Source organism: Oryzias latipes, chromosome 17 (assembly GCF_053564925.1).
Source record: "Oryzias latipes strain Hd-rR chromosome 17, Olatipes_Hd-rR_3.1".
Taxonomy (NCBI): Eukaryota; Metazoa; Chordata; class Actinopteri; order Beloniformes; family Adrianichthyidae; genus Oryzias; species Oryzias latipes.
Window position 1 is genome coordinate 33,501,885 of NC_136253.1, and position 23,773 is coordinate 33,525,657.

A 23,773-nucleotide genomic window follows, 5' to 3' on the forward strand; every position below is an offset into this window, starting at 1 on the left:
AATTGTTGTATGACTTTATTCTAGTATAAGTTAGACTTTTTTTTTTACCTTTTTCTCATTTAATTTTTCTCTCATGGTAGCCTTAAAACTCCATAAAATGAATAAATTCCACTACTAAAAGTATCTTAAGGTTATTTTTTCTCCCTTAAACATGTTCAAACTCTGTTTTGTTTGCATATATATTTTTTGCGACTATTTAATAAAAGTAAATGTTCATTCCTCAAGATAATCATGCAAAATGTTTGTCAAAATACAATCATCTTTTCTTTCTTGCTGCAAGTAGTTTTTTTTAATTTGTCTATTTATCTACTTGTTTTGCCATCATTATCCATCTTTTATTTTGTCCCTCATATTCTGCCATGAATTGTTTGAGAATTTGAAAGTAGGCAGACATGTCTGTCATGAATGTAGTTGTTTGCCGTCAGATAATCTTCTTAAAACACTTGAATGAGTTGGTACAGAAAGGAGGAAAAGCCCCGCGCCTTACCCACTAATGCAACAGACTGTGGTTTTCCCGATGCTCCACGTCACGCCTTAACCTCAACCACAAGGCTGGTTTTTCTCATCATCATCCAAACATGCAGAGGAGATGGGGAAGCAGAAAAAAGATCACCTGTGGTGGGAGAGAGGTAAAAAAGTGAAGCTTCAGTTTGGTTTCAGTCAGATTTTTTAGTCTGTGATAAACCTTATGAACATAATTTGGTCGTAGACATGACATTGCAGTTTGATAAAAAATTTGTTTTTTTCTTTCAGAAAATCTGCAGTTTTATTAAAAATTTAAAATTAAAGATTTATTAAAAAAACCTGCTGCAAAAAAGAAAGAAAGAAAGAAAACAACATTTTAGTTGCTCAGCAATGCAGACCAATGTCTTGCTTGAGGTGGATTTTGAATTCTGACCTCATTATTTTGGTGTTTGATTCTAACATGACAGATTCTGACTTGGTATCAACTGAACCACAGATTCTTTTGTCATGTATCCAACTATAAGCACTAAAAACTGTCTTTTATTCTCTTTTTTTAATCTATTTTCTGACATAAACAGCAGCTTTACTCTTTTTCAGAGGCATGTAAACCAGCTGAAATGACATGTTCCAGCTTTCCACCCGCAGAACTGCTCACAGTAGAACAGAGAACAAGCTAACAATCAAACATGTGTGAAGAATGACTCAGAATAACAAATCAGAGTTAAATTAAACAGAATTTGGTTTGGGTGATCAATTACTTTTTTATGTTTAGCATTTAGGGTCTAGATTATGAGTATAGAAAAGAGACTTTCCATTAATTGGACAACATTTGAGAAATCCTGCAATGGTCAGGGAATCTCTAAGTGTAGCAGACTATCCAGTGATATTGGGTCAATTTTAGAACATGATCTACATTAAATGGTAAACTACAATGATAATCTCAGTGTTTTTTCCCCCCCTGATCCTTCAGGAAAATTTCAAAGACACAACAATGTGTTGCATCTTGTGCAAGATACAATGTGTTGTATCTTGCAGTTTCCTTAAGGCTCGTCCGGCCTTTTAAAAGGGACCTCACGAAAATGGAACGTACCACTGCTGTGCACCGTGAAGTATTTCTAAGGCCAATGGAAGTCGTACACACTCATGATGTACAGGTGATGCTGTCGTACGGTGTCTCTTGTCGTCTGAGTACTGGCTCACCTGAAGGGTGTCCATATAAACTACACCCATGTCCAATTTCTAACAGTCAAGCCGCATGCGAAATGCGCACATTTATTGTGTGAATTTATAACTATTTGGCAAATGCTAGCTAGTTAAATAATGGCAGTTAGAGTCTGCAACCACGATGATGAATAGAACGTCCACAGTTTTGTTTGTCGTTTTCAATATTCTGCTTTTTATTTGTTGTGACTCTGACTTGGGACTTTTGCACAAACACACAAGGACAGTGATTTTAATTCAAACATTGATGTCTTCATGCGGGAGTGTTGTCGGTCAGAGTGGCACACATTGCTGTGCAGACTTGTTTGATTTCAGGAAAACCTCATTTTGAAGTCTTTGAGAACATTTGCACGGCCTCCATTTCATTTTTAATCTACCTACTGTTATGATAACGTAAACACGACCTTTATCAGGGCAGGTGGTGACAAAGTCAGGGCTTGTGTTTGACTTCAATTGACTCTTAAATTGGTGCCATTTCTTGTTAACAGATGCAGGCACGTCATAGAAAAGTCTGAGAGTTTCAGCTCCAACATTAAAGGGAGGTACAGCAATTTGGGCAAATAGTGGTATGATCATCTACTCTGCGTAGCTCAACACTGTTTAATAAAGGAAGATTAAAAATGAGCAAACCCGCCCTCACTTCCTGTCACCCATCAGTTTACACTCTCTCCCACTAGCTCACAGCCCCCTCACACACCCAACGTAATATTAGCAGTGCAACGAAAACGTCACAGTTTGTACAGTTTAGATCCAAATTCCAGCTCAGACGAGAAAAAACAAAGACAAAACTTTATATTTTTATGTTACATTTTACAAAGGTAGTTTTTCACAAATGGAATCAAAAGAGAAGATAATAATTTAAGTTAATTGGTCCATGAAAAATGTACATGTTAGTTAACACAGGTACTTCAAAAGAAAAAAAATAAGAAAAGAAAAGAAATCAAACAAATTTACAGCTTAGAGTCGGAGTGAGAGTCTTCGCTATCTGTCAGATATCTTTTTACATTTTACTTTGTATTCATACAGTATTTAAACAGTACATGCATATGGGTATCTCACATCAGTCCAACACAAAGTCAAATCTGGATTGTCTAATGGATTGTAGACATCCTTTCAAATGGAGCAACATGTATTAAGTTCCAACTGGAGTGAAGATGTCACTTTCTCCATATCATAGATGCCGAGCATCCCTTCAACCCATTCTTCTACTTTAGGCACTAAAGTATCCAAACGGCATTCTTTCGTTCGCTTCTAATTCACAATGATTTGAATAAAGAAAATACTCAGAAATGCAGTTTCAAGCCTAAATTTCTTTATGTTTGCCCTCCATCATTATAAAAATGCCTGAAGAACATGTAAAAATAATATGTATATATTTTTATAGCAGTAAGTCTTGCTATCCACAACATAATTGGTTGAATAAAGCATCCAACCCATTATTTCCTGTTTTTCTTTATTTCTTTCTTTATTATAGTATCTTCCGCCATTTTTTCTTGCTTCACTTCTACAATTTTTCAGCTATTTTAACCATTCAACTATTCAAATGTTCAGCCCTTTCGGCTTTTTCCAGCTGTGACTTTTGGTCCTTCAAATCCTTGAACTTTTCAAGATTTACAGGATTTTTGCCTCCATTGAAATCCAAGGGAAGTCCTTGGTTCAGTAGCTCGCTGGTTCGATACCCGGCGCCAGCATTTTTCACAAAAATATCTTTTTTGTTATTCTGCTGTTTTCACTTTATTTATGGTCAACTTTGGTACTTTCTTTCTTTCTTTTTTTTGCCAACTACCTTTTAAGTTTCATTTTCAATCAGCAATAAAGCATTCAACCCTTTTTTTTCTGGAAATGCAGCTCCTTCTAGTTGAAGTTTCAAACACTTCATAGTAGCATCCACATTTTAGATCCTCCTGTTCAGTTTCACAAGGTTGTCCGCTCTTTCCTTTGCCATTTTAGCCTTCAACTGTCTTTCACTCTTTGACCAACAAAACATTCATCTGCCACGTTTAAAGTTGGCAGCACAGCGCTTTAATTTTTACTGGCTGTTAGACAAACATGAGATGACGTCAAGGATGTTAGGATCCAAGGACACGCTGGGATTCAGGGAGCAAAGCAGCTGAAGGTACAGAACACAGAAAAGTTGTGTTTAGCTGAACTCAAATTGCTGCAGTTTCTGGAATTCCACAGATAAAAAAGCTTAACCGGGTGAGAAATAATCAAACTGAGAAGAACTGCCTTCTTGGTAATACGCTGAGGAGACCTGAACAAGAAGAAACACTGAGGGAAGCAAACAGGTAAAGAAATGAAAACAGCTTCAAAATTCAAGAGTTAATAGAGTAAAAAAGCAAAAATCAAACCACAGGAGAGAAGAAACAAACTAAAGTCTATTGATTTCATCAAAACCAAATCTCCAGAGGTGAAGAAAGACACTAAATAACAAGATGGCGTACACCTGGAGTGTAAATGGGGATCTGTTTGCCACTCTCAGCACATCCAGTTGTGTTTACAGCTTTTTTCAGCTTCTTCAATCCGAACAAGAAAGTCTGTGCCATCCTTCTTGTTTAGCTGCTCTATTTTTGGTCTCCTAGCTCGAGTGAAGCTGAATTTTTCAGGTCCGGTATGGAATGATAATGGTAATAACAAGCACCGGCTTTGATGCAGTGTCTGTCTCCATCTCTCTGATTTTCTGTAATTGTGTGGCCGTCACCTTTCCTTTGCATTTCTGTAGGACAGAGAGGCAGAGTGGCCGTTGTGTTTTCCCTCAACAGCCAAAGTGAGACTACAAAAACACACAAAAGTTGTGACTTTATAAGAGCTTTTTTGCATAAACCGAAAGAATGAAGGCTGGGCTCTCTATTAAAGCTTTTTCCCTTTGCACTTTTGGCTACATTTAAACTGTTTGACAGCCAAATCAGCAACATTTGTTCTGGCTGAGCTCAAAATGACCTGAGCAGCAGAAAGAAACAAGTACACGAGTAATGAGCACTTTACTCGTTTTTTTCTGTCTTTTTTTCTGTTCTTTGTTTTCCTGAAATCACAATTTGAGTTCTATCAGTTTTTCCTAAATGAGGACGATCTTAAAGACCCACTCCGATCATCTTTTGATCTATTTTGAAGGTGTTTTCTGTGGGCTTTTAAACATGATTTTTTAGCCTATTTATACTCTCTCCCACTAGCTTACAGCACCTCAGACCTCCAACCTAACGTTAGGATTTAACAAAAATGGTAAGCAAAATCGGCGCTGTCCAGCCGCACATTTTAGATCCAGATTCCAGTTCAGCTCAGGAAAACAAAGACGTTCATGGATCTATTTGCCTGCAAGTTGATGCATCCGAAAGGGTCGGATTGTAGCTTCCTCGTCACAGCTGCAGGCCATTTTATATTTTTTTATGCAGGCCGTTTTTTTCATTCACAATTTTGAATAAAGAAATTCAGACATTCAATTTTAATTTTCTTCATATGTGTCCTGTATCATCAGAAGAATGCATCAAGAACATGTCAAAAACACCATTTTCTTTGGAGTGGGTCTTTAAAAGTACTGAATCCTCATTTGTTTTTTGCAGACCTTTTGACATGCTCAAAGCTTGTGCATTAGTCATATGAGGTTGACGATGCTGCATTTTTTTTCAGGTTGTACTTGGAGGGTCGTAAAGAGGAGCACGATACTCTCCCTGCAGGTGAGGAGTGGCAAGGAGCGGCCACTTATAACGTGAGCTAACGTGCTCTTCATGCAGTTTTGGGGGAGTTGAAAAGATGAAAAATCTGTACGGCAAGCCTACATCTAACCTACTTCATTCTTACAGGTTGGTTCTGTGTTTGCTATGCCTGTAGAAAGAAATGTGCTTGAGCATTTCTCCTGAGCGGTCTGCCACCTTGATATTTCCAGCGTGACCCATACAGCAGACAGCCCACATCCACCCGTAAGGGCAGTTGTGACAAAGGCATCGGACGCTTCCCTTCAGCATTGACTTCTCTGTTAGGCTGGAAAAATTGGAAATGCAAAACAGCCGCTATCAGTCTCTTCTATGGTAAAACTCTACAAGTGCTTCACCATCGAAGAGGCTGCAGCCGAGTCTAAAACTCCGACATCCTTGTCTAAAAGTGCCGGCGCCAACATTAAAGTGACAGGAATGACGAAGTGGCCCTTTTCACCATCTTTTTTGTCAGTAAAAAATAAAGGAGTGTGCTTAAAGTTTTGAGAGCTGTTACCCACAGCGTCATAGTGCATCCATTTCCGTGGCAATCTGCAAATGCATTAACACTCGACACAGAGATGGACCTCACACATGGCTGCCCTCGCCGGCTGCTAAACAAATGCCGCCCCTCTCAGCTCATGTTCGCACTCCGGGCGAAGCTATTCGCAGGGACGCTCCTCTTGTGATTACCCCGTGATTTTAACAGCCTGAGCTGCACTGTATTTTGGCTAGACAGCTTTTCTGGGAGCCAGCCAAGGGCACACATGATTGGTTGGGGGGGTCTGTCTGGAGCGTACAAATAGTTACTCTATCCCAGTTTGACCTGCGGCGTCCTGCACTAAAATTTTACTACTGGGCAGAAAATGTGAAAAGGCGAGTCCCCCACTGGTCTGTAATGGACAGAGCTGAGTGGCTCAGTGAGAATAAAGGTGGCGATGTTTTTTTTTAAAAACTCCAGGCCTGTTGGCTCTATACAGGCGGAAAAAAGGAGAGAAAGGACGGACGGAGGAATAGGCAACAGCGGAAAGTCAAATTCAGTTTTTAAAAGGGTCTTCAGGCTTTTGTCTGATGATGGACGACATATTTAAAGAATTTAGCTCAAAATTGCTTTTCTGAGGATTTCTTTATTCAAATTGTGACTCAGGAGCAGATGAAACATGCTGTTGGAAAAAGATTGTGTTTGTGACGTAGAAAATACGATGGATGGGCCACAAGCACAATGCTCTGAGCTCTCCGTAACGAGGAGGGGAAGGGGGGCGGGGTTGCTATGTGTGCAATGTCCTAGAAAACGACACAGATTTGTTTGATTTTGGCTTAAAATGACATAATCATAATTAAAACATCTCTGGGAACACTTTAAAAACAGATCATCTAAGGGAGACTTTAAAGGAATCAATAGAAAAGTTTCTTTCAACAAATATTATGATCCAAACTTTTCTGAAACTAAAACAGCATTTTTTGTTGTAGGATATTTTTTCACAAAAATACACTTTCATTTTTTGCCTCAAGTTGGTGCCTCCGTTTGAGTATTTTTACATCCAGGCATAATCTGGATTAAATCTGTTCCCAGTCTAATTGTCAACACATGTATGAAAGCAAAAAAAGAAATAAAAAAATTCCACAGTAAGCCTAATTACAAACCATAAGATGGTTTACATTGACCTCTAGAAACAAATCAACAAAACGATTTTGGCTGAGGTTTTGGCAGGAGTGGCCAAATCCCTCCTGCAGACCACATCAGGTCAGGTCTGGCGGCTAAAGACGGCCTCAAAGCTTTAGTGATGCCACTCCAAAAGCTTTGAGTCTGGACATGTCAGGAAGATGGATGGAACCAAACATTTATGAGCCTAAGACTTTCACAGAGGGAGATTTCCAGAAATACTCGAGGACAAAATAGAGATAATAAACACGACTCAGTTCTGAACCTGTTTTTTTTTAGCTGCATTTTGCTTTAGACCCTGAGTTAAAGTGGAGCTACTTACATCAAATTGCATCCAGAAATGGAAAATCAAGACATTTTCAGAGAAAGGAAAAAATGGCACACAGCCAGATAATTAATTATTCAATTGGTGACAAGGTTTCGTCAAAGGTTCTTTGACGAAACCCTGAGCTGGGTCAAACCTTGAGCCAAGCAGCAGCAGCAGCAGCAGCAGCAGCAGCAGCAGCAGCAGCAGCAGCAGCAGCAGCAGCAGCAGCAGCAGCAGCAGCAGCAGCAGCAGCAGCAGCAGCAGCAGCAGCGGTAATCATAGTTTCCCACACATAAACGAAGGTGAAGGCAGTTTACGAGGCTCCCAAAAAATGCAATAAAACGTCTTTCTGTGAATGCAGCCATCTGTGGAGCTTTAAAAGAACTTCCTGTAAACAAGACTGAGGAGAACAAAACCTCTCACTCCCCTTCAGGACTCTCTGAATTTGCCTTTCATCTTTGTTTTCCACCATTTCTCTCCTGTCTGTCTGTCTCCGAGCTTTCATTTCTCTTCATCCTCCCTGCGTTTTGTCCTCAAAAACCCTTGTTTGAAGGAACTACTTTTTACTTCACATTGTTTTTAAAAAAGAAACAGCAAATGTTTTAAGCACAAACAAAGGGAGGAATGAGAATCTGCAAGTGCTTTAACTTTTACTTTTTTTTAAATGAAATACAATGAAAAACGGGACACATTCATCAAATGAATCTAGTTTAGCAATAAATTGTGCATTTCCTCAGCTAAAATATAAAGCTATTAATCATTTTAAACATGTTTTAAAATGGAAAGGCCTGAGAACCGCCTAATGTTGTCTACAACTTTTTTTTTTTCTCCTAAAGAAAAAAATGTTTTTATTTTTCGTGTTCTGACTTATTGAACTTCCATGAATTTCAGCTCATTATAGCCCCCCCGTACCCTGATGGGACAGATGTTATCACATCCCGGCTGACATCAGAGAAAACGCTTTAAAAAACGAGTCCGTTTTGTGAATGAATTTGGGTAAAATAGTTTACATTCTTCACATCAGAAGCAGCTGGAAACGCTCAAAGGATTTCTGACGTCTTCTCATGTTTTTGCCACTCTGACATTCTTCTGCCTCCCTGCAGTCTTTTTTTTTTGTTGAAAAGCTCTGGATTGTCTCATGTCACCCAGACTATGGCAGGTTTGTTTTCTTTAGACCAGTTTAGTGGCGGCTTCTTGACAGAATTAGCTTTTTTTAATCTGAGAAAACCCAGATTTGCTGCTAAAGCGGAGTGGACCGGCCAGGCGCTGAATGGCAGCAGAACGTCGCGTGCATGAGCACAATCGCAAACCGAAGTCAGGTGGAAAACGCCGCCTCACTTCCTCTGTTTGTGCCCACGTTCAACGTATGGAGAGGAGGCAGGAAGACGGGAAGAAAAAGGGAAAAGGGAGAGAAGCCACGTGGTCGCTGGGGGCTCTGCCCGCCATTTTTATTTCCTTTTTCCCCTTAAAAGAACTTTAGTTAAACTATATGATCAGCACAATGGATTCTGGTGAAAAGAGGTGAGCAAATTAAACAAAAACAAGGTGTTTACTGTGGCGCCGGCGTGAAGGAGAACAGAGAAATGAGTGGGAAACCCAAATCCTCACCCATCAGTTTAGACAATGGAAACTCTGACGATATAACATTTGGAAACGTTGGGGGCCCAACTTACATTGGTTTGTATGCAAAAGGAATGCTTGTAAAATAGAAAGCTGGGAAAGAGAAAATGATACCCAAAGTATATGCCAAAAAAAAGAAAAAAAGAAATCAGAGTTATATCTAATCATCTGCTGTTGATGCAAACAAGAAAAAGATCCAAGGTCACGCACACTTTCGTTTTTTATGTCTGAGAAAGAAACTGCAGCTCTGCAAAACCTTTGTTTACGCAACAAGCAAATTTATAACAAATTTAACCTGAAAGACTTAATGAACTGTTTATTTCTGCCTTTGTTTGTTATTTTGTTGCATTTCTATCTGCTGCGAGAAAGAGTCACCAGCGGGAGAAATGACATTTTTACTGTGAATTTGTTCAAATGAATTTTTCTAAAATATAAAACATATTTTGAGTTGATTAAAAATAGTTTGTGAAATTAAGTAAAATTTGAATTAGCAAAAAGGATTTGTTAAAGTGCTCCTTTTACTGTGTAAACACTCCTTTTGTATTAGAAAACAGACTCCTTCCCTCTTTAATTTCACTTTTACTGACATAAACAGATTTAAATTTTACGTAAATGTTCATACTCACACAAATCTGAGTAGAATGTGATTTGTTCAAAAAGCCTGACGACTGAATTCGCCCAGACTGCAGAGATCCGAAAGTCAGGGAATTCTTCCCAGAGTCAACACAGGCCAGAGCGTGCACACATGTTGCTCATGGAGGACTCACAAGTCAAGTCCCGGCTCAAAGGGAGCACAGAGCGCTTGCTAAGTTTGCTCCTCCTCCTAACAACTCCTCTTTAAGTCGAGGGTGTGGACTGAGTCAAGGCTGTGACTGCGAAGTCCACATCATTCACACAAGTCTGCTGCCTGAAAGCCCCACCCATCAGCCCAGGGAGAGTCCCAACAGAAAGGGAAACACTGAAGTCTTCCCTGAACACCAGCCCAGGAGGTGTCAGGAAAGTGTTGGTTCTTAACGGGTCGCCCTCAAAACAACCGGGAAACAAACAAGCCCCGCCCACAAGGAGACGCAATGAGGAGGGGCAGAGGTCATTTTCAGGATGTTTATGTTCTTCGGCAGAAACCTTCAGGGGCGTGCGGTGGGCTAAACAGCAGGCTGTGAGCATTCCCGCCTCCAGGCGCTTCCCCGTGCATCCGGCTGCATTGGAGTGTACATTTGCAAACACAGGCACACGTTGGTGTTTATTTGTGCAGACGCTCCCGTGGCCTGTAGTTCATGGCCTCCTGTGTGCTGGTGCTGATGGCTAACAGCTGCCATGTCTTTCCTGTCTGTGTGGGTATAGGATCCATGCTGAGACGGTGTAATCATACAGCACGCTTGCATCTGCTGGGTGTTAACCAAACATGTGCAGGTTTTTTTCTACCCATGCGTTTATTTGATCTCATTTCGTTTAGCTCTTTTGGTGGCTGCTTTCGTCCAGAAGCTTTTACAGAGCTAATTTGTGAAGAGGCGGCTATTACTGAAAAACTTGACATCTCAATCTGTTCCAAAATCACAATAATCTGCATTTCCACAAATCAATCGAAGCAAAAGTTCTGAAACAGGAGGACGTAAAGGGCAACAGAAGGCAGAAAGCTTCTTTATCTGCCCCTTTTACCTTTTTAGATAAACACATTTTAGACTAAATAAGAAAAAAACAAGTATTTTTACATAAAGAGAAAACAGATATGTACAATACAAACACAAACAAAAGCATTTTTTGATGTTGACGGGGCATTGCCCTGCCGGTTTAGCTCGTGCTGGTCTGCGGCGCCTTCCGTCCGTGAAACCCGGGTTCGACTCCAGGCTGTTCTTTGTTCCCTTCTCTACCTCTGTGCCGGTCCCAAGCCCGGTTTGAGAAGGTTGCGTCAGGAAGGGCATCCGGCGTAAAACATTGCCAAGTTTCCCATGCGACTTGTTCGCTGTGGCGACCCCTGATGGGAAAAGCCGAAAGAGAAACGATGTTGACGGGGCATTCTTTTCTGTTTCATGTGTTAAAAATCTGCATCAAAATATTTAAAAAAAATTCATACAATAATGTCTTAAACTGTTTAATACAGTTACTTTTATTCATTCATTCATTCATCATTCATGAATGATGAATGAATGAATGATGAATGAATGAGTTACTTTTATAGAATTTAAAATCAAAACCAGAAGCTGAATAATTTATTGACTTTTAACATTAAAGACCCACTCTGATTATTTGTTTAAATATTGTTAAAGCCTTCCCAGTGCTCTTTTTAACCCCTTGATGCCTACATATATTTCCAGCAATGGGAAAAAAAAGTCACTGTTTTTAACTGGATATTAAATTAAGATAAGTTTGGAGCAGATGTGGTTTGATGCATATTTATTTTATTTCATTTTATTTTAGTTGACTTTTTTTTGGACATAGTTTCTGCAGGAGTTCATTAGAAATTTGCACGGTGGCCCAGAAGTGAAAATCACATCAACAAATCACTCAATCAACATTTTAATGATCACAACGACAATTGAAAAAGCAAAACAAACTTTAAAGCAAAAATAACGTCTTAGAAAACATAGCAAAATTACAAACCCAAATTGTGTAAAAACAAAATAGTATTTTGGAAAACTAAAGTACTTTCCATGACACAAAATGAAATGTGTCATTGGGACATCTCCAGTATCGCTTCATGTCAAATAACTTTCAGTTGAAATGATGGACAAACATCATCATTCTTTTTTCCGTAAAGATGAAAAATACATTTCGGTGAGCAAAAATAACTTGCAGAAATCAAATAAAATTAAAGCTACAAGTAGCATTTAGCGGGCCCGAGCACGTGCCACCGCCTGGCACGAGCGACCGCCCCGTGAGCAACGCCCTGCTCGAGCCATTCTCGTCGTTTTTTCTTGTCCATTCTTGAGCTCCAAGCTAATGTTAATATGACAGCAGCCTGTGGGGGGGGGGGGGGGGACTATAATCTGTTGCCTTAAAGGACAAAGACTTTTGCATATAGCATGAAAAAAATTCTTAAATCTAAGCCTCGTTTAGACCTGCTCATTTTCTCATCAAGTAGAAGAAGGTTTTTATCAGATTAAGAAACAAGCAATGATGATAATTGCTATCACTGTCCCTACGGATGAGAACAATAGAACTCATTCAATTTTCACTACAATGTCTAGATGAGTGTCAGCTATGTCTGATAACTTGGCCAATTAGCTGGACCGGGATCTTACAAAGTGCAGGTGGTTTAACGTCCAGTGTGATGAGTCTGTGGACGGCAACAGTTCAGCATAGCTTTTGGTTTCCACAAGAGAAGAATTCCTGACACATCTGCCCTAACAGACAACTACAAGAGGAGTTGAAATGTATAACACGGTGAAGGAGTTTTTGTGCAGAAAAAGGTACCATTAGAAAAGCTGGTAGCCATACCTGCAGACGGGGCTCCTGCTATGATTGACCGACAAACAGGTTTCATCACTCACTGTAAAGCTGACCAAGACTTTCCAAAATGTCTGCATTACTGCTGCTTCTTTCACCAGTAGGCCTTATGTGCAGAAGTGATTGGCTCTGGACATATAATGACTCCTATTGTGAAAATCATAAAAAACCTCAGCTGCAAAGCAAAACAGAACAGGATTTTTAAGGTGCTATTGGTGGAGATATCTGCTGAATATGGTGAATATGAATATGGTGAATCTGAACTTGTATTCTTGACTGACATTACTGGAAAACTAAACCACTTGATCTGCGAGCTGCAAGACATTGGCAAAACTATATTTTTTTATTAACCAGCCTGCCTGAGCCAGTGTTTTTCTTGTGTGGATCTTTTCTGCCAGGGCTTGCCAGCTTGGTCAGTGGATGTTGCTGCAGTTGTCTCCCTTGCTGGGACAGCTGGAGTTAAACACAGCAGCCTCACGGCTGTGAAGTGGACCCCGTTGCTGTCCCAGTCTGGATGGGCACTGTGGTGATGTTCCAATGTTCAGGCTGGCTCCTGGTATGAAGAGATTCCCAATTACCATTTCCTAACCGCAGAGCCAAGGATGTGTTTACATGTTTAGGTCAAAAATGTGATGAACAGCTTCATGTTGTCTATTGATGTAAGTTTAAACCTAAACATGTTTCCCTGTTACTAATCCAGTTGATATGGTTCTCCATCTGTGTCTAGGTGATAGAAAAGCATTTTTTTATATTTAGAGCTCCAAGCAAACAAACAGTTGTCTATATAAGAGCTTTTACAATTGTGGACTTTTAGCAGGTCTCTGAATACATGTGACCAATGTATGGTGGATTTTCACAGACTTTGTGTAAAACTGAAGGTGACAGAGACTTTGGAGAAGTGGCTACATTGCTCTGGACTTCTTTGTTTCATCCACAGAAGAGTAAAATATGTGATTGATTTTGAAAAGCTGCTGAAAAATGTATCTTTTTAAAATTGCAATTTCTAATTTGGGTTTTACATTTTGTGTTCCATTTTTTGTGATTGTATTAGAAAGATTTGTTATTTATTTGGTGTTTAAAGGTGGTACATAATGTATATACACAATCTTCTTAGAGACATTTGCTATATGTTGTGTTTGTTGTCGTTGTAGTTTAATTTCTTTGGATGTATTGAAAGGAAATGAAAAGAAGTTGCAGCATTGATTAAAAAAAGCATAAAAGAGACATTTACTGTCTGATGTTACATCTGTAGGAGTGTACTGAGACTGGGTTTTGTTTTGGAGCACATTCATATATTTTGTTTGTAAAAAAAAAAAAAAGATAAAATATAAAGTTAATTGTATTTTGGATGAATAAAAAAGCAATGATTAGTGCTAAGGATGTATAAAAGACAAACAAAACAAAGGAAATTGCTGTATTTTAGTGTTGAACTAGGCTTTCTAACTGTTCTATTTTCTGTCTGCCACTCCTGGCTAATTTACATGTGAGCACACAGCGGGGGGGGGGGGGGGGGCTAACTCCACTCCTGCAGCAGGGGAGACTGATGAAAAGCTTGAGGATGTAAGATTGAATAAATAAAATCCTAGAGTTGACCAGTTCATTTTATAAATGTAAATATTTTTTATTTTGGTGCTGATAAACTAAACAGAAGTTATGATAAAAATATTTGCTTGAGTCAAAATGTCCAAAATTTGCTTTCAGCACAATAGGGTGATTAAGGTGGTTAAATGTTTCTCGTACGTATAGTGCTGCTTTTCAAACGTGGAGCTTTGTAAGACGCATCTAATTCTGAAATCTCAGCTTCCTGAGACAAACGGCTGATTTCCTATGAAGCTTGATTATATGATCATGCTTCATGATCATTTATGAACATATATAGCTCGTCCAAAATTGTCATATCCATGGGTTCAGAATGGAAGTTTCATCAAATCTATTTAATTTCAGTGAGATCAGACAAGGAATGTGAACGTGAGAGCAACATTTGTGCATGGCGAGATACCCAACTTCGCCGCTCTGTCACGACCACACCCCCGCGTTGAAAGATTTGTTTTTCATCAGAGTAAACTTCAATGGTTTTTCAACAGGTGGACGTCATTTTGAGGTGTGTTTGCTCATCCTACTTGGAGCAGTGATGCTCCAAGTAAAACATGTCATTTCCTGTTGACAACAGGTGGCGCTACACCTGTTTCGGATTTTTCCACTGCAAATGTGTTCAAAGTCAGACTACAATCGTGCACAACAAATTTGGATCAGATTAGATTATTTATGGCTGAGGAATGGCCATTTTTCTTTTCATGGCGTGATTTCGAAACGACCTCAAATTTTGAGGCGCCGCCACGGTCACAAACAACCGTAAAAACTTAAAAGCTTCGCAATTTAAGACCGGACATGTGTTTAGTTTACAAAACCAAAGTTTGGAGTCATTGTTCAAAAATCTCTAGGAGGAGTTCGTTCTAGAACGACGCCTGCAAAGGACCAAAATAGAGCAAAACTGACATATTGACATCAATATAGCAGACTTCCTGTGCGACTGACAGCTTGGTACCAAGAGACTTTTTTGTAGGTTTCCATCTGATGAACATGTCCTGTAAATATCAAGCTTGTATGTTAAAGAACATGGCGGGGCTCTCAAAAACAAACATGGTAGGTGGCGCTATTGAGCCGTTTTTTGTTCACCCATGCAAGTGCTGTGTATCTAAGTTGGAGATATGTAAGAGGCCTCTCATTCTGAAATCTCAGCCTCGTGATACAAACGGCTGATTTTTTATGAATTTTTAATTATCTGACTGCAACGCAATCAACCACTTCCTGTTTGGTGGTGGCTTGCGCAGGCACCGTCAGGTGTACACCCATGAAACTTTAGACGATGAGAGAAGACCCTTATGAGTATCTCCTGTTGTAATTTTATGAATGTCGGACAAAGCACAGAGAAAAGATAGGTCAGAATGTGACATAAAATGTATTTGTCGATATCTAGGTGGCGCTATGGAGCTCGTCCAAGATTGTCATATCCATTGGTTCAGAATGGAAGCCTCATCACCTCTATTGAATTTCAGTGAGATTGGACAAGGAATGTGCACGTGAGAGCAACTTTTGTGTGCATGGCGAGACGCCCAACTTCGCCGCTCTGTCACGACCACACCCCCGCATTGAAAGTTATGGCTTTTTATCAGAGTAAACATCAATGGCTTTTCAACAGGTGGACATCATTTTGAGGTGTGTCGGCTCATCCTACTTGGAGCAGTGATGCTCCAAGTAAAACATGTCATTTCCTTTTACCAGCAGGTGGCGCTACACCTATTCCAGATTCTTCCACTGCAGATGTGTTCAAAGTCAGACTACAATCATGCATATCAACTTTGGATCATATTGGATTTTGCATGGCTGAGTAATGGCCATTTTTCTTTTCATGGCGTGTTTTCAAAATGACCTCCATTTTCGACGCGCCGCCACGGTCACAAACATCCGTAAAAACTTAAAAGCTTCACAATTTAACATCGGACATGTGTTTAGTTTACAAAACCAAAGTTTGGAGTCATTATTCACAAATCTCTAGGAGGAGTTCGCTCTAGAGTGAGGCCTGCAAATGTCCAAAATGAAGCAAAAATGACATATTGACCTCAATATATCAGACTTCCTGTGCGAGTGACAGGTGGGTCCTTTCAGACTTTTTTGTAGGTCTCCATCTGAAGAACATGCCCTGTAAAAATCAAGCTTGTACGTTAAAGCGTATGCGGGGCGTCGGGACAAAAGTCACTGTAGGTGGCGCTATCGAGCCGTTTTTCTGCGCCCATGCCAATCTCCTATAAAATACGAAATTTTTCGCGACTCCTGATGTGTGTGCCAAATTTGGTGAGTTTTGGGGTATGTTAAAGGCCTCAAAAAGGCGACTCTTCCGGTAGAATAATAATAATAATAATAATTAAAGCTACAAGTAGCATTTAGCGGGCCCGAGCACATGCCACCGCCTGGCACGAGCGACCGCCCCGTGAGCAACGCCCTGCTCGAGCCATTCTCGTCGTTTTTTCTTGTCCATTCTGGAGCTCCAAGCTAATGTTAATATGACAGCAGCCTGTGGGGGGGGGGGGGGGGGGGGGGAACTATAATCTGTTGCCTTAAGGGACAAAGACTTATGCATATAGCATTAAAAAAAAATTCTTAAATCTAAGCCTCGTTTAGACCTGCTCATTTTCTCATCAAGTAGAAGAAGGTTTTTATCAGATTAAGAAACAAGCAATGATGATAATTGCTATCACTGTCCCTAAGGATGAGAACAATAGAACTCATTCAATTTTCACTACAATGTCTAGATGAGTGTCAGCTATGTCTGATAACTTGGCGAATTAGCTGGACCGGGATCTTACAAAGTGCAGGTGGTTTAACGTCCAGTGTGATGAGTCTGTGGACGGCAACAGTACAGCATAGCTTTTGGTTTCCACAAGAGAAGAATTCCTGACACATCTGCCCTAACAGACAACTACAAGAGGAGTTGAAATGTATAACACGGTGAAGGAGTTTTTGTGCAGAAAAAGGTACCATTAGAAAAGCTGGTAGCCATACCTGCAGACGGGGCTCCTGCTATGATTGACCGACAAACAGGTTTCATCACTCACTGTAAAGCTGACCAAGACTTTCCAAAATGTCTGCATTACTGCTGCTTCTTTCACCAGTAGGCCTTATGTGCAGAAGTGATTGGCTCTGGACATATAATGACTCCTATTGTGAAAATCATAAAAAACCTCAGCTGCAAAGCAAAACAGAACAGGATTTTTAAGGTGCTATTGGTGGAGATATCTGCTGAATATGGTGAATATGAATATGGTGAATCTGAACTTGTATTCTTGACTGACATTACTGGAAAACTAAACCACTTGATCTGCGAGCTGCAAGACATTGGCAAAACTATATTTTTTTATTGACCAGCCTGCCTGAGCCAGTGTTTTTCTTGTGGGGATCTTTTCTGCCAGGGCTTGCCAGCTTGGTCAGTGGATGTTGCTGCAGTTGTCTCCCTTGCTGGGACAGCTGGAGTTAAACACAGCAGCCTCACGGCTGTGAAGTGGACCCCGTTGCTGTCCCAGTCTGGATGGGCACTGTGGTGATGTTCCAATGTTCAGGCTGGCTCCTGGTATGAAGAGATTCCCAAGTACCATTTCCTAACCGCAGAGCCAAGGATGTGTTTACATGTTTAGGTCAAAAATGTGATGAACAGCTTCATGTTGTCTATTGATGTAAGTTTAAACCTAAACATGTTTCCCTGTTACTAATCCAGTTGATATGGTTCTCCATCTGTGTCTAGGTGATAGAAAAGCATTTTTTTATATTTAGAGCTCCAAGCAAACAAACAGTTGTCTATATAAGAGCTTTTACAATTGTGGACTTTTAGCAGGTCTCTGAATACATGTGACCAATGTATGGTGGATTTTCACAGACTTTGTTTAAAACTGAAGGTGACAGAGACTTTGGAGAAGTGGCTACATTGCTCTGGACTTCTTTGTTTCATCCACAGAAGAGTAAAATATGTGATTGATTTTGAAAAGCTGCTGAAAAATGTATCTTTTTAAAATTGCAATTTCTAATTTGGGTTTTACATTTTGTGTTCCATTTTTTGTGATTGTATTAGAAAGATTTGTTATTTATTTGGTGTTTAAAGGTGGTACATATTGTATATACACAATCTTCTTAGAGACATTTGCTATATGTTGTGTTTGTTGTCGTTGTAGTTTAATTTCTTTGGATGTATTGAAAGGAAATGAAAAGAAGTTGCAGCATTGATTAAAAAAGCATAAAAGAGACATTTACTGTCTGATGTTACATCTGTAGTAGTGTACTGAGACTGGGTTTTGTTTTGGAGCACATTCATATATTTTGTTTGTAAAAAAAAAAAAGATAAAATATAAAGTTAATTGTATTTTGGATGAATAAAAAAGCAATGATTAGTGCTAAGGATGTATAAAAGACAAACAAAACAAAGGAAATTGCTGTAATTTAGTGTTGAACTAGGCTTTCTAACTGTTCTACTTTCTGTCTGCCACTCCTGGCTAATTTACATGTGAGCACACAGCGGGGGGTTGGGGGGGGGGGGGGGGGGGCTAACTCCACTCCTGCAGCAGGGGAGACTGATGAAAAGCTTGAGGATGTAAGATTGAATAAATAAAATCCTAGAGTTGACCAGTTCATTTTATAAATGTAAATATTTTTTATTTTGGTGCTGATAAACTAAACAGAAGTTATGATAAAAATATTTGCTTGAGTCAAAATGTCCAAAAATTTGCTTTCAGCACAATAGGGTGATTAAGGTGGTTAAATGTTTCTCGTACGTATAGTGCTGCTTTTCAAACATGGAGCTTTGTAGGACGCATCTAATTCTGAAATCTCAGCTTCCTGAGACAAACGGCTGATTTCCTATGAAGCTTGATTATATGATCATGCTTCATGATCATTTATGAACATATATAGCTCGTCCAAAATTGTCATATCCATGGGTTCAGAATGGAAGTTTCATCAAATCTATTTAATTTCAGTGAGATCAGACAAGGAATGTGAACGTGAGAGCAACATTTGTGCATGGCGAGATACCCAACTTCGCCGCTCTGTCACGACCACACCCCCGCGTTGAAAGATTTGTTTTTCATCAGAGTAAACTTCAATGGTTTTTCAACAGGTGGACGTCATTTTGAGGTGTGTTTGCTCATCCTACTTGGAGCAGTGATGCTCCAAGTAAAACATGTCATTTCCTGTTGCCAACAGGTGGCGCTACACCTGTTTCGGATTTTTCCACTGCAGATGTGTTCAAAGTCAGACTACAATCATGCACAACAAATTTGGATCAGATTAGATTATTTATGGCTGAGTAATGGCCATTTTTCTTTTCATGGCGTGATTTCGAAACGACCTCAAATTTTGACGCGCCGCCACGGTCACAAACAACCGTAAAAACTTAAAAGCTTCGCAATTTAAGATCGGACATGTGTTTAGTTTACAAAACCAAAGTTTGGAGTCATTGTTCAAAAATCTCTAGGAGGAGTTCGTTCTAGAACGAGGCCTGCAAATGACCAAAATACAGCAAAAATGACATATTGACACCAATATAGCAGACTTCCTGTGCGACTGACAGCTTGGTCCCAAGAGACTTTTTTGTAGGTTTCTATCTGATGAACATGTCCTGTAAAAATCAAGCTTGTATGTTAAAGAACATGGCGGGGCTCTCAAAAACAAACATGGTAGGTGGCGCTATTGAGCCGTTTTTTGTTCACCCATGCAAGTGCTGTGTATCTAAGTTGGAGATATGTAAGAGGCATCTCATTCTGAAATCTCAGCCTCGTGATACAAACGGCTGATTTTTTATGAATTTTTAATTATCTGACTGCAACGCAATCAACCACTTCCTGTTTGGCACTGGCTTGCGCAGGCACCGTCAGGTGTACACCCATGAAACTTTAGACGATGAGAGAAGACCCTTATGAGTATCTCCTGTTGTAATTTTATGAATGTCGGACAAAGCACAGAGAAAAGATAGGTCAGAATGTGACATAAAATGTATTTGTCAATATCTAGGTGGCGCTATGGAGCTCGTCCAAGATTGTCATATCCATTGGTTCAGAATGGAAGCCTCATCACCTCTATTGAATTTCAGTGAGATTGGACAAGGAATGTGCACGTGAGAGCAACTTTTGTGTGCATGGCGAGACGCCCAACTTCGCCGCTCTGTCACGACCACACCCCCGCATTGAAAGTTATGGCTTTTTATCAGAGTAAACATCAATGGCTTTTCAACAGGTGGACATCATTTTGAGGTGTGTCGGCTCATCCTACTTGGAGCAGTGATGCTCCAAGTAAAACATGTCATTTCCTTTTACCAGCAGGTGGCGCTACACCTGTTGTGGATTTTTCCACTTCTGATGTGGTCAGGGTCAGACTACAATCATGCATATCAATTTTGGATCAGATTGGATTTTGCATGGCTGAGTAATGGCCATTTTTCTTTTCATGGCGTGTTTTCAAAATGACCTCCATTTTCGACGCGCCGCCACGGTCACAAACATCCGTAAAAACTTAAAAGCTTCGCAATTTAACATCAGACATGTGTCTAGTTTACAAAACCAAAGTTTGGAGTCATTATTCACAAATCTCTAGGAGGAGTTCGTTCTAGAGCGAGGCCTGCAAATGTCCAAAATGGAGCAAAAATGACATATTGACCTCAATATATCAGACTTCCTGTGCGAGTGACAGGTGGGTCCTTTCAGACTTTTTTGTAGGTCTCCATCTGAAGAACATGCCCTGTAAAAATCAAGCTTGTACGTTAAAGCGTATGCGGGGCGTCGGGACAAAAGTCACTGTAGGTGGCGCTATCGAGCCGTTTTTCTGCGCCCATGCCAATCTCCTATAAAATACGAAATTTTTCGCGACTCCTGATGTGTGTGCCAAATTTGGTGAGTTTTGGGGTATGTTAAAGGCCTCAAAAAGGCGACTCTTCCGGTAGAATAATAATAATAATAATAATAATAATAATAATAATAATAATAATAAACATTCGAATTACAATAGGGTCCTTGCACTCCGTGCTCGGGCCCTAATAAACATTCGAATTACAATAGGGTCCTTGCACTCCGTGCTCGGGCCCTAAAAAAAGCACAATAAGGAAGTGGACAAAACAAATCATTTTAGTTAAAAACGTGAACGTTTTGTTAAAAACGTGAACGTTTTGACGCGTTTTGCATGATTACACACTCACGTTTATGGATCTGCATACAGACAAAACTTTGATAAATCTCTTTCCCGTGGGAGTTTCATTGATTACACTCGTAATCATTCATGAAAACGGGCGCGGAAACCCGAGCGGGTGTTGACCGCCGGTTTCTACTTATGGCCAAATAAAGTGTTGCTAGGAAACATTCACCTCCATGGTGGTTTCAGGATAACGGCTGATCAGATCCTCCTGCTTTCTTTCTTTCTTTCTTTCTTTCCCACAGAGAAAGTGTTTTAAAGGTGCTCATGGCAGTTTGGCAGATACCTGTTTTATTTTCTTTGTTGGGTTAGTTTGATCTACCATAACTAAATGGACTTTCGAAATATTGACAGTGCCGCTCCAAGGAATGAACTTTCTTTAAAAAAACAAACAAACAAAAAAGGTGGGCTGAAAAAAAAGAAAAGAATAAGAGCTCGAATTTGTGCTGGCAGGTTGCCCGAGGAGCGAGGGAAAACAAAGGCCGCCTGTGCAGTCATTATCAGTGACACCAGACAGACATACAGTCAGACAGACAGTCAGACAGACAGACAGACAGACAGACAGACAGACAGACAGACAGACAGACAGACAGAAGACAGTCAGACAGATAATCCCAGCAGCACTTTCACCTGAGCAGAAGACAAAAGCGAGTGCTAGGAGAGATTACCCTTCCTGGTGGCGTTTTCATGTTGTTTGTCCCACAGAAGTAATGCTTTTGAGCAGAAAACAGAGTGAACTCCATCTGTGTGTGTTCCTGTTTCCCCGTACATGAATGAGTCATCCGGGAATGACCCCACCCTACGTGGGCGGTTGACACGGCGGGCGGGAGTATTTGGCCTGTGTCAGTCTGCAGAGCTGTTCACATAACTGAGCTCTTTGTTCCAAATGTCACTCCTCGTCTTCTGCCCCTGCCTCCTTCTCTGTTGCTCCACAGCCCGAATCCAAAGTCGGTGACGTTCACGTGTTGTGCTCCTCAGATTAAAGAGTGAGTGAACTGCAGGTCATCTGTCTTCCCTTCTCATGTTGTCATTTTTTGCCCCCTGAGAGCACATTTATCTCTGTTACTTCCTGCTGCCTGTGACCAACACAAACTGTGCTTTCGTGGTAACTTCTGAAGTTCTTCTGAAACTAATTTTAGCTTGGAACAGCTGAATAAGTGGTGCGCTCCAGATGCAGCCCGTCTGACTGTTTGCTCCATGGATCCAGTGACTTTCATGTTGGATATCAAACCTTCTGGCACAATAGACTGAGAGCAGGTGATAATCTTTTTGTAACTTATAGTTTATATTTGACGAGCTTTCAGGTCACCTTTTTTTTTTTTTTTACGACCTAATTATGTGCAAACCTGCTGTGTAACATATTAACTTAACAAGTGACAGTTGAAGCTTTAATCAAATACAAGACTTACATGTCAAAACTAAGTCACTGTTGTAACTAAAAAATAAATAAATAGTGGGAAATTGTCATTTCAGAGAGATTTCGCAAAGTATTTATCTTGTTATTTTATACACTGACCAAAAATATAAACGCAACACTTTTGTTATTGCTCCCATTTTTTATGGTATGAACTCAAAGATGTGAAACATTTTCCACATACACAAAATAACCAGTTCTCTGAAATATTGTTCACAAATCTGTCTAAATCTGTGATAGTGAGCACAGCATGATTATTGCACAGGTGTGCCATATCAAGATGCTGATTAGACAGCATGATTATTGCACAGGTGTGCCTTAGACTGGCCACAAGAAAAGGCCACTCTGAAATCTTCAGTTGTATCACACAGCACAATGCCACAGATGTCGCAAGTTTTCTTTCTTTCATCAATACATTTAATTATTTCTGTAATAAAAGATAAATCGATTTATTTTCAATTGTCTACAGTTAATGCTTGTAATAAACCAATGAATAAAATCAATTTCGAAATATAGTCTTTGAGTGCTTGAAAACTATGGAAACCACAATATTAGTTTCATATTATATTTATATTTTTGAGAATATATATATATATATATATATGTTTATATTTCCATGTCCCATTGTCGGGCGGTGGAAGGAGTACTTCGAGGATCTCCTCAATCCCACTGACACGCCTTCTTTTGAAGAAGCGGAGAGTGAGGACTTTGGGGTGGGGCTGTCTATTACCCGGGCTGAAGTCACTGAGGTAGTCAACGAGCTCCTCGGTGGCAAGGCCCCGGGGGTGGATGAAGTCCGCCCTGAGCACCTCAAGTCTCTGGATGCTGTGGGAGTGTCTTGGCTGACACGTCTCTGCAGCGTCGCGTGGCAGTCGGGAACCGTACCACTGGACTGGCAGACAGGGGTGGTGGTTCCCCTCTTTAAGAAGGGGGACCGGAGGGTGTGTTCCAACCATAGGGGAATCACACTCCTCAGCCTCCCTGGGAAAGTCTATGCCAGGGTACTGGAGAGGAGAGTCCGTCCGATAGTCGAACCTCGGATTCAGGAACAACAGTGCGGTTTCCGTCCTGGTCGTGGAACAGTGGACCAGCTCTACACCCTATCTAGGGTGTTTTGTGGATTTGGAGAAGGCGTTCGACTGCGTCCCCCGTGGGGGACGCGATGGATGAGGGCTGTCCAGTCTCTGTATGACCGGAGTAGGAGCTTGGTTCGCATAGCCGGCAGTAAG

General features: G+C 40.3%; 1 long non-coding RNA gene across 1 annotated transcript; it reads right to left on the minus strand.

Moving 5' to 3' along the window:
- Positions 1-53: 53 nt before the first annotated feature.
- On the minus strand, positions 54-21,897 carry LOC110016923 (uncharacterized). The gene is made up of 3 exons (XR_002292240.3): positions 21,761-21,897; positions 9,589-10,934; positions 54-613 (listed from the first exon to the last, which is right to left on the minus strand). It is a non-coding gene; the product is annotated as an uncharacterized LOC110016923 (long non-coding RNA).
- Positions 21,898-23,773: the final 1,876 nt, after the last annotated feature.